Below are 11,844 nucleotides of genomic sequence, written 5' to 3' on the forward strand. Positions count from 1 at the left end.
CGCCAAAATGTCTCTTTGGAACACGAAGTATGCAATTGTTTAAACTTATTAATCAGTATGGCAAAACATCTTCAAGTCAAACTTACTGACTGGATCGAGGTGACTGATCAGATTTGTAATCGGTAAACAGAAAGTGTCTTCATATGTATATGACATTGCTTGAGGCTGACGAAATGTAATCCTCAATATTCTCGTCTGTTAGCCAAATGACAGAACATGCAAGAGTGATAACATGTGTTTGAAAATGCCTTTACATCACATCATTGAAGTTATATAATCTTTTTAAGCTTTTATTCTAGTTACAGCCGTTGCGATGCATCGCAGTTTAACGAAGTATTAGAAGTAAAGGTTCCGAGGAAAGAATATCAATAGAGGAACAGCTTCGGCGAACGTGGAAAAAAATCAGCAATTCCATTGAAATATATATGTAAAAATAAATTGCTGAATACAGAGTAAATAAATTGAATTAGATTGTTTAAGATAAACAAAGCCATCGCTGAGTTATTGTTTGTGTAATGAATAAGGGTGCGAAGTGGGATCAAATGTTTTAAGCTGCACTTAATGCACAGTACTGCTGCATTCTCAACAATCTCAATTACATCTCGGATATTCATGTAATGTCGACTGGAGTTGGAACCTTATCATATCTTACGTAGTCGTTTACAATTCCCTTTAAATTGGCTTAGCCGAGGGTACGATAATCATTGAGTAAATGTGATAAAAAAAATGTTTACTTAACGATAAGGATTATTATACTGATAACAATTAAAGAGGGGTCACAATAATTAACTCAGTTCACAGTCGTGAAAACAGCAGAGAATACTAAGAAATGGCAATCGAGATGACGGATGGATTAAGGCCGGATTTAAAAATATTGCTACAGAGTTTCGGAACTGTACTACCACGAATCATGCATCAAATGAAGAAGGCGTTATAAATTTGCCGAGTGATGCATCATGCTTCAGTAAAGGCGTGACGTAAGCAGAGTCGATGAGGCGCTCTTGAGATCACGTATCGGAAAAGCAAGGCTCAAATATCGCACGCATGTCGTGACCGCCATTACCTTTCCTCGACTCCACCCCCAACCCAGCCCCCACTCGACATCTTTTTTCCAGTCAACTTCCTAATTCCTAGAAGAGAGCAAAGTCTGTAAACAGAGTGGACAATTAGAAAACACTAAGTTCTGCGCCGCAGTTTTTGCTCCACAGAATGGCTGTCCAAAGTTACGTTTATTTATAGACTTCTAGTCTGCAACCTGCTGATAATTAAATTAAAAAAGACATAATTCAAGATTACTACGGGATAGATGTACTTTGAAATTTTACTCAGTGTCTTGTATAGAAGCCCGTTCTAAAAGAGCATTTCAGGTGAAGAGAATTGGAACTAGTCCTAGCTCTATCAACTCGATAGAATCGCTGACCTTTTCGTTGGTGTAGGTGAATGTTGAGTCTTACATAAGAAAAAAACATTTTATTTTTCTCATCTACTTGGAACAGATGAAAGCTGCTAGCAAACTTTAACTGAATTTAATCATTGTAAACCAGTGATGTAAATAAACATCGATCTAGAGGACTGGGGCAAGCTCTAATCCAAATTTTTAATCTCTAGGCCCTTTTTCATATATTAGATTTATATTTAAAAAAAATGATCCGTGAACAGCAAAATTGTAAGCCCTGTCTCATGCAGGATATACAGGACTTATGTGACATCATCGAGCCGTTATCAAGATTTTTGAATTGCGCTAGCTGAAGTGGAACATTACCCGTAAATAAAAGCGCAAGAAAAAATCTCGTTTGCAACAAAACTTTCCTGGCGTCAAAAACGAAACTTCATGACACACTTTGGTATAAAGTTGAAGCAATTTCATCAAAATATTGTTTATCTGTCAGTCCATCTACTACTACAATGAATGTGCAAAACCGCGGAAAAAAACCTCTGGATGGAATAAATTGTTGATGAAAAAGTTAATGTATCTTGAACGATTCCATCTGCCGCGTACTGTGGTTAAAGATACTGCTATTACCTGGCTTCACACTAGAAGCTAAGTTAGTTTCAAGTAAGCACCTGACTCAAGTGCACTTGAAAATCTCAAGTCGCACTTTACAAAACTTGGCTTCACACCTGATGACAAAGTATATTACTTGAAGTATTTTCGCAGTAAAATCAGTCATTCATATCACAAATGCGATTGTTCGGCAGTAAAATCGTGAAGAAATGCATATAGTTGCTTTGTTGCTTAAGAACAACGCAGCAATAGCAGCAACACAAAGGAACAAACGACATCTTCTGTATTTCTCTGGAATGGCTCAACAACGCGGTTTTCGGCAAAGAAATTGCTGTAGGACTTAAGCTAACCCTGAAAATGCATATCCGTGTGACTCGTCCAATGTTCAACAGAGTTTTTCGGGTGCAAAGAAATAACCTGGTTGAAACTTGAAACAGCAGCTGGTTTGTAATTTGCAGAAGAGCATTTGGTGTCGGATGATATGAAAAGCGATGGTTTAGGCTGTTTATGAAAATGAAATTCAAGCAAGTTGTTTGTCAATTTGTTCATCAGAATTGTAGCGACGCTGCACATCGCTTTCAGTTGGCTTCCATTTCCTATTGGTCAACTGCGCTCTCAAGTGTGGTGTAGACCATACTTGGCGGCGCACTTCGGCTTCTTTGATCTACGAACGTTTCCATGGTCACTAAGTAAAGTTCAAGTAAGTTTTCACACTCAAAGTAGGTTCAAAGTGCACTTAGATTATACTTACAAGCTCCAGTGTGAAGCCAAGTATTAGCTTAACTGTTATAACGCATTTCTTTCAGGCTGGTTTCTATTTTTTGGGATTTTATAGTTCATAGAAATGAAAGTTCCTAAAATAATACATTATTCGAAACTACAATCCAATTCCCAATAACTGGTTTAATTTTCACATCGTTAAGCTAATTGAAAATGTTAGGTATGGTGCAAAAAACTGTATGGAGCCGAGACACCTTCACGCGTGCTTACAATTAAGCAGTCAATGGATTATCAGAATGGCTGCCGCCTTAGAGTTAAGATAATTTTCAGAAACGCGGCGTCACTTAAAAACTTCCTCTGAATGTTTCTTGAGATTTACAGCAGATCAGTCACATTTCGCTAATGGGTCACAGAACTACTAATACATTACCTTAGTGATATGCATTTTATCTTTTCTCATCAAACCAAAGCAGGGGTAGTTAACCTGTCAAACTATTCAAATAAGAGGGGAACATGACAACTAAACAAATGTAATTTAGATAAAGGTGCAATGAAAACGCCGAAATAATGACCTCGGCAGGTGTAGAGTCAATTCTCCTGACAAGAAGGCCAAATGGAATTGTTAATGTTCATCTCCACACAAGCTGCCGTGTTGATCGGTCGCGATTCAATTCAAGGTAAGGAAGTTTTCCTTTTTTCTCAGTTGAGTCGCTCTGAAATGTAAGGAAACATCGTTTATATCAATAATGATTGGCTATAAGCGATCCAAATGCTATCATGTGGAAATAGCAATACTGTTTTCCCTCTTTGTGAGCATCTCCTTTTTAAAGAACTCGCCAAAGCCAAAAACCCCATGTTAGGTTTGCGTTTGTTTAAGATATTGTTCATTCTTGAGATTTACATTTTTACAGCAGTGAGGAATGCTTCATGCTCTTCAGGGTTAAGAACGTAGCATATGTATGCTTACTGAAAGGCACTCAAGAAGAATAACTTGAGACCTGTTTATTAAAAAAAATAAATAAATAAAATCAACGAATGTTAATCGTTGAGGAACGTTGGGACACATAAATAACACCAGTAAAAAACTTAGTTTGGTTGTATCGTAGCTGTCGATTTGCCAAGTCTCTTTTTTTGTTTTGAATTGACTTCCCTTTAACTTTATTCAAACAGCTGTCCAGAGTGGTTAATAAAGAGCGCCTCAAAATGTTACCAAACACATTTCTCGTTGCTCTATTTGCTTCAGTGGTGCTTGGTGCTAGCGGCCTTCCATTTCACTTAAAAGTACTATCACAAGATACAGCAAACAAGGGAACACTGATAGAAGGTGGGTAATCCTGTCACCAAAAATTCCAGGTTTTATTAAGAGAGTAACGTAAAAACGAGAAAAAACTCTTCATATACGCATGCATGATAAAACGCATATAGATATAAATTAGCTTTTACGATCAAGCAAACGTAAAATTATGAAGTGGATTTATAAGCTTTAGATGAAATCCTACTTTTTGAAAAGGATGCAAATCTTTCGGGATGCCCCCGCCTTACTACTCAAATATGATAACTCTAATTGCACAAAAACGTCCCGAAAGGTAAAGAAACAATTCATGCCTCTATTCATGGATAATCTTAAAGATCCTGGTTTTTCAAAAACAAAACAAACTTTACTGGTTTAAATTAAAATCCTAAATCATTAGTAACGAATATAAATCAAACAAATGATTTACACCGAAACCAGTTTTCTGCGATGAAACACAAAATTTTGAAGTGATAAATAACTAAATAAGAGCCGACATGCAAATTAATTGGGCTTGCTTTAGACAGATCCAAAATAGACTTGATTTAAAATAGAAATATCTCCCGAAAACGTCTAAACAAAAAACTACAAATGAACTTTCTATAAGAAAAAAACACGAAGCGCCTCATTAATCAGAAAACGTTTTTCATACGCTCGGCATAATATATGTCATGAAGTGATGAAATATTCACAAGAATTCCGTCGACCTGCTTTGAAGAGCTTAAAATATTAATGACATCTTAGAAGCCTCGCCATGAATGGACAGCGCATCAGGTGTCTTAGTTCTTTATTTATAATAATAAGATTAGATTTATACAGCGCTAAAATTATAAAATATTCTAAAGCGCTTTACCATGTAAGATTTATAACCATTTTGGGTGCTGGATTCAGAAACGTTCCTGTTTTTTGTTTTGTTTTGTTTTTTGCCATTTGTGATAAAACATATATATATAAACAATTATTATAGAACAATCGTGAAATAAAAGAGTCTAGTATCGCTGTCTCGGCTGATTCTAAGAGTTGTTTTCACTTCATTGCTTCTCGCGTTTGGTCGAATGGAGGCGGTGCTGTTCAAATGGACCAGCTATACTATATCGATACTTCCTCAGTTGGCGCTCTATATTTGAGACAAATTCTCAGAGGCAAGTATTTTCAATTTAGGGACCGTTCATTTTTTATGAGGGAGGGGGGGCTGGTGGGATTTGGGAAGCACCATTTAAAAATCGCATGACCCCCCTCAGCTTACCAATTTTTTCACATGGCCCCCCCTTATAGCGGTCATTTTTTGGGATGACCCCCCCCCCAAAAAAAAAAATTGAACAAAAAATATTTAGATTTCAACTTTTTTAATATTTCTCTATTATTCCCCTACTTCACATTATTGTGCTCACCATGAAGACAATATTTACAAACCCTATACTACAGAGAGCTGTTGTTTAAAAAACAAATCAAAAGAAAGAGAAGTCAATTTCGGATCTCCTAGTTATGGCTCGCCCTGAGCGTGTGGCATTTGGCCTCTCATTGGCATCTTCCTCATCTGAATTGATGAATGCAAGAATGACGTCACTTGAGTCATCTTCTCCCCCAGAGTAAATGGCATCACTGTCATACTCATCGTTGTCACTTTCATCCGTTTCACTGCTGTCAGCACTTGCCCTGTTGTAATTTTGTGTCAATGTCCTGGCATTTCTCAGTGTTGGTTGGCCAGTTCTGAGAGGACTCTTCTGCTGCAAGCATGAATGTCTTACAATTGCCTTTACTTTCTCACTCTTGCTGCTTTTCCAATGCGCAAAATTCCAAAATGCGCAATAATGGCGAAAGCGACGAGTCGTTTAAGAAAAGACTTACAGCTGAACGATCCAGGCAGTTTGACATCTTACAAGCAAAAGAAGCAATCTTTCTAAGTGCGGATGGCTGTTCAGAAAGGGCGAGTGAGTTTTCCATACCAGGGTACCAGTTGAAGCCCAGTGATGGAAGAAAACTGAACTTCTCCATCAAAGAGCACAGAGTAATGGTGGAAAAGTTGAATGTCATATTGAAAGATGTAAAGGAACACGATTCCACACTCTTTCAGTCCAATGGGCTTGCTTTAAAGCAGGGCGAACAATTTGCCCACAGTTTTAATGTAAAACAGATCAAATGTATAGAAGCTAAGTTGACGAAGGTCACGCAGGACATGGAAGCACTAGAAAATAAGAAGAGCAATTATAACAGCATATTCAAGGGCATACTCAAACAGCACATCAACAAAAGGAGAAGGAAAAAAAGAAAACCGCAGAAAGCCAAATGAAAGAAAGAGGAAGCGCACTGAAAACAACGTCCAACGAGTTTATGGAATCTGTGTTGGAAACCCGCTAGGAAATGATCTTCCACAATGCCTTGTGTACCCTCCTAGAACGGCCGTCCCGGAAGAGTGTATTAAAGTTGAGGATGTTGCCACGTCGTTATTTAGAAGAAATGGGCCATACATCGCACAGCTCTTGGAAGGGAATTATTTCACCAATGCTGCAAGAAACAGAATCACCACAAACCTTGAGCAGGAAGTCAGAGATTATGTTTACACCTTCGTGTACCCTGAAGAGTACACTCTGACGGAAAGCATTGCTGCTTCTTGCAACATTGGTGAAAGAGACTCCCATAGTAGCACAAGCGGCGACGAAGAACTTGACAACACCGAAGATGAAGATGAGTGCCAGTGAAAGTTGCATTCGAAAATAACAGTGTTAAATACTTCTTTTCAGTAGCTACAAATGCTTTTTGTCGCCAAACGTTTTTTTAAAGCAAAAGGAAAGTTTGTAATAAATTTGTATCCTGCCTTCTATGTTTATTCTATAGCAATTTTTTTGATATTCAAACATTATACCATTTTAAAGTTTTGCTAAAATATTTCACGTGACCCCCCCTTTTTCCCTTATTTTTTTGGGATGGCCCCCCCTCGAAAGCCATTTTTTTTCCCATCCCCCCCCCCCAAATCCCACCAGCCCCCCTACCTTATAAAAAATGAACGGTCCCTAATACTTTCGCTCTACTTTCCTGATCAAAAAATAAAAAGAAGTAATAAAGCGGCGTTTAACGTAGCGGGGGTTAATCTTCAACTTCTTTTTTTCTTCCACCTGCTACACGTCGTTTTAAGTGTAAATTATTTGATTTTTTGTTTCTTGGTTTAGCTTCGACAAACATCATTACCTTCTCGTTGGTGAGTGTCTGTCACCAGTAATTTTTCGTCACTGCATCTTTTTATAAGAGTATTATTTTCAGCCATATTGAAATGGTTTTAATTTCAGGCTCGAGAAGCACAGTAGAAACCAGCGGGCAACTGACCGATAGGACAAAGAAAGCGTCTGACTCTTTTGTATTATCTTATATCAAATTGACGCATAAGAAAGCGAGTCACTAAGCAGCAGCTGGCGATATCAAACAAGGTTTTCTTTTAAATCAGAAGAAAAATGTGTAAATCACCGTTGTTTACATAATTATAAAAAGAGAAATATCTTCAAAACTCACGTGGACATTCAACAGTAATCGATAGATTTTCAGCGATGTACATTTATATAAGTGTTTTTCGTGTAGGGGGAAGTTGTGACGGTGGAGTGGAGGGCGAGTAGCATGCAATTAACCAGCGCTTCATTCAGAAGGGGCACGTGGCGATTCTACTGCATGACGTGAGTTAAGCTTCAGGATGGAACGGGCCCTGCAACGAAACTTGAAAACAGATCAAAAATGTCATCCCTGTACCTCCACCACAGGTTGGGTTTAATTTCCCCTAATTTGGCTTTCTTATCAATAATTCCCATGGCTAGATCAGCGTAACTGCATGCGTTTTTGGGACCCATAACCGTACCATGAACCTGAAGAAAGTTCTCATCTTCAAAAAACGAATTATTGTGCTTCCGCAACCACAAGTCTTCTATGATCACCAAAAAACGTACTTGTGAAGTTGCTATTCATTTTAACAAAGAGCCTCGTGCTCTGGCAGATTTTGAATTTTGAATTATTGAACAGTTATGTAATCTTAGTGTTAATAACAATAGTCTTGATGACCGTTTGCTTACAAGTGAGGCCTTTTGGTGTGCTCAATTATGCACCCTCGCACCTCATGGACTCAACAAAAAAGTGCGAGTTTAATTCCAGGAATAGGATTCGCTACAATTAACTCCATCTTGCTGCTGTATTTTACTTGATTTTATTTGCTTTTTAGCGGGCGTTTTACTATTTTTATTATTACGTAATTCTTATGTAATCTTATGTGAAAAAAAATTTTATTTCTTTGTTTTCTTTGTAAGTTATTGTTTTGTAACTTATTTAAGGCTTTTTCACTTTTTGTAAATTTTATTCCGAGTATTGATATTCCTAGTGTTGAAGAAGCCCGAATGGGCGAAACTTCCACTTAAATTAAAGACCTCCTACGAGAAAAGTTCGCATCTTCTTCTGTTTATTCAACCTATATATATATATATATATATATATATATATATATATATATATATATATATATATATATATATATATATATATATATGTAACTAACTAACTAACTGCAGACAGTACTGTTTCGGCCTTCTGGGCCTCATCAGTGCAGTGCTGAAGACTAGGATGGAGGCTAAGCTGAAAAAAGCCGCCCCAAATACTACACATGTGGTAGTATCTAAGCCATTATCCAATTTTTGTCATTGTTATTGTTTTATTATTTTCAGATTCTGAACTATCCGGCTGTCCTGACCCAAGGGATCTTTCTCATTGCCTGTTTGAGGCTCTTTATAATGACGGATGTCAAAGACCAGAAGAGATGAAAATTATATGCAACGAATTCTGCAGTACACCTTGTTGAATTTGTTAGATTACTGTAATGAAACGACAATAAAGGGATATCGGATAGGATAAACACCAAGCTGACTAAAAGTTGAAGTTAACGCTAAAAACATATTTCCTACGAGTAGCATGACCGTTGAAGCTTAACAAAAGACAGATCGAGAGTCCAAAGAGCCATGGCCATTCCATACCTTTTGTAGGAATTGTTCGAGCCGTCAGAACTGCGAGATGTAGGTTTTAGTGGGTACAATTCTGTTCGTTAAGAAACCTAACTTGATCTACCAGCTGGAAGTGCTGGTAAAAATACATATAAAACTATTGTTACTTTTTAAGTTCTTCGACATGACCGAATTCGGTTTAGTCATAGCTAAGTTGAACAAGGAAAGTCACAAAAGAATCCAAGAAAGAACACGATGTGGGTGGTAGGGGGGGGGGGGGGGCGGGCGGGGGAAGGAGGGGAAACAACCCAACCGTTGAAAGATTATTTGGAGGTAATCGATGTAAAGTGGTGATGAGTTTGAGATAAAAAAAACAACGCGGGGACAATATCAGAAAATTGATCACGATCGGAAGAAGCAATGAGAATCATCAACAAAAGCGTCAGTAGTGAAAAATGAGGAAAGGCCTTAATTGTCCACACTACTCAGTGTTTCCTGTTTTAAAAAAGAATCTTGGTAAACGCTCCATCCACATTATCGGATCGTTTTTTCCTGTACACGCTGAACAAAAGCGTGAAAACGATGCACAAACGCCCCATGTCTGCCGATTGAGCACGCAAAGAGTACTTGAAGCCATAATTGACTGGGTCAAAGATTACATGCATGATCCTCGTGTCATTAATTTCATCGTCCTCCCTCGTAACCACTCTGGAGCAAGGCCCCGTCAACACTACGCTGGAGAAATTTGAAAGCGAAGGTTTCACTCTGAAAACGCATCAACTAATTTCCGTCCGCACTACGCCGGAGGAATTTAAAACGCAACAATCACCGGTCATTTCGGATTTCTGTTTGAAGGAACAATGTCAGGGAAATCACATGATTCTCGTTACATCATCATTTTCGAAAAGCACAGTTTTCAAAATGTGTTCCGTCCACTCGAAAACGAGGAGTCGGCGTTTTTAAATTCCTCCGGTTCGAAGAGCGTTTTCGAAAATCTCCGTTTTCGTGACAGATTAGCGTGGGTGGTCGGTCTAGCCGTAGAAATAAAGCTGCATTTTAAAATTTCCCCAGCGTAGTGTGGACGCTGCCCAAACTGCGTTCCTCATGCTCAGCGGTGTTCCTCATGCTCAAGCGCGGCGAAGGGCCAAACATAAAGCATGCTTTTTTCAAACGCGGCGCATAAGTGCGTTAGAACAGAAATCGAAATATTTCCATGATAAGGTGCGCAAAGTTCTCAAGTGTCCTCTGGTCTCAACAAAATATCTGTGCATGCAGCAAACTTTATTGGAATTAAAGGACCAGAAGTGAATTCCGACTTTGCCGCAGGACATTTCGTGCTTTTTCAGCTGTATTCGACTGTTCTACTCTGCCCTGCCCGGCGCATCCTAATAAAAATGACATAATATGTAGATGATTGATACAGCTAGTAATTTTGGATGCCAGGAGGAACGCTGAAAAGTAGGCGACCACGTCGTCGTCGGAAATTCAAACCAGAATTTTTCATCTAATGGAAAGCACCCTACATCTTTTTCAGAGTTTTTACTTTCGGCGCCTGCCTCAAACGAAACATTTAAAACTTGCTTCCGAGAAGAAGGGAATACTAATGTTACACGTTTAAATGTGGTTTTCGAGATTTTGACCACAATCTCTCCAGTCTCCAATTGACGACCAGAAATAGGTATCTTTAGCATTTTATTGCGTCTTTTGTAGACAACTCCTGTTAGTCTAGCTGTTCGAGTTAACTGGTAGGAGGTACCACCTGCACCACCTCATCGTATTCACCAACTTTCTCTTCTAAAACGAAGAAACCTGATCAAAAATTGCAACATCGTGAGTGGAATTTTTATCTTTTTCAATAATTAAGACCATGACCAAGTGATCAGTGTTTAGTGTGCGTTCATTTATTTATACACGCACGTGCCGTGCAGCTGATAAAAACACACACAGCTGAGCATTTATTTCCAATTTCATTGTCAAAGTAATTCTCTAATACAGAGTAATGGTCAGGGCTTGGAAAAGTTGTATTTTAAAACACATAGCGGGTTTCCTAGCTAAGAGCTTCCTGTTGAAGGTTACCGCAAAGCCGTGGTATTGAATACTTTTCACTACACCTACGTGTGTGATGGACTACCTTTTGAAAACTAAAACGTTCGTCTTTCGCTGTCATCTAGAAAATTGTTTCATTATAAAAATAGCGAACAGAAATTAAGTTCTACTTTTACCTGTCCTCCTACGGTACGATAAAGAGAATTTTCCATTGCTCATTAATCGTGCTGACGATTTATTGATGATACGTAGGCGTGCAGCGATTGTACAGCGATAGTACGCCCACTATTAGTTTAGCGAAAGCTGACTCACACATACTTTGGCCTCTTTATTTCCTGTTTGGTTAACTGTGGAAGACGCGCTGATAAATAAATATTAAACTGCACCCAATAGTTGAGGAGAATTTGATTCTGAAGATGAGGACATTATGCTTTCAACCTTATCCTTACGCCTTCAAGGTGGCGGCAGCAGGGAAAGTTTGAGACATTTCAACGTTCCTCTCGCAAACCATGAAAACGCATCACAACAACGTCGCTGTGTTTTAATTCACTTATTTTAATGTTCATTTCATTTTGATATCCAGATACTTCCGTATAATGGTCAGACTACCTGCCAAACAAAATGCAGACATCTTTCTTACTTTGCGGTTCATTTAAACTTCATGCGCTCCGCTTCCTAAATTCTTTATTACTGACGCTATTATCAGTTTAACCAATATTTTTATTTCAACAGGGATCCAAACAGTACTTCAGGCTTCACGGAGAAACAAAACACGCTGGTGTTTGAATAAAACAATTTTAACCAACTGAATTCAT

At 38.3% G+C, this 11,844-nt stretch overlaps 1 long non-coding RNA gene across 1 annotated transcript; it reads left to right on the forward strand.

Moving 5' to 3' along the window:
- Positions 1-3,267: 3,267 nt before the first annotated feature.
- Positions 3,268-8,904, forward strand: LOC110045262 (uncharacterized). Its single transcript, XR_002296207.2, has 3 exons — positions 3,268-3,402; positions 3,896-4,049; positions 8,711-8,904. It is a non-coding gene; the product is annotated as an uncharacterized LOC110045262 (long non-coding RNA).
- The last annotated feature ends 2,940 nt before the right edge of the window (positions 8,905-11,844 follow it).

This window comes from Orbicella faveolata, unplaced genomic scaffold, assembly GCF_042242905.1.
Source record: "Orbicella faveolata isolate gen_17 unplaced genomic scaffold, um_ofav_v1 contig_12, whole genome shotgun sequence".
Lineage (NCBI taxonomy): Eukaryota > Metazoa > Cnidaria > Anthozoa > Scleractinia > Merulinidae > Orbicella > Orbicella faveolata.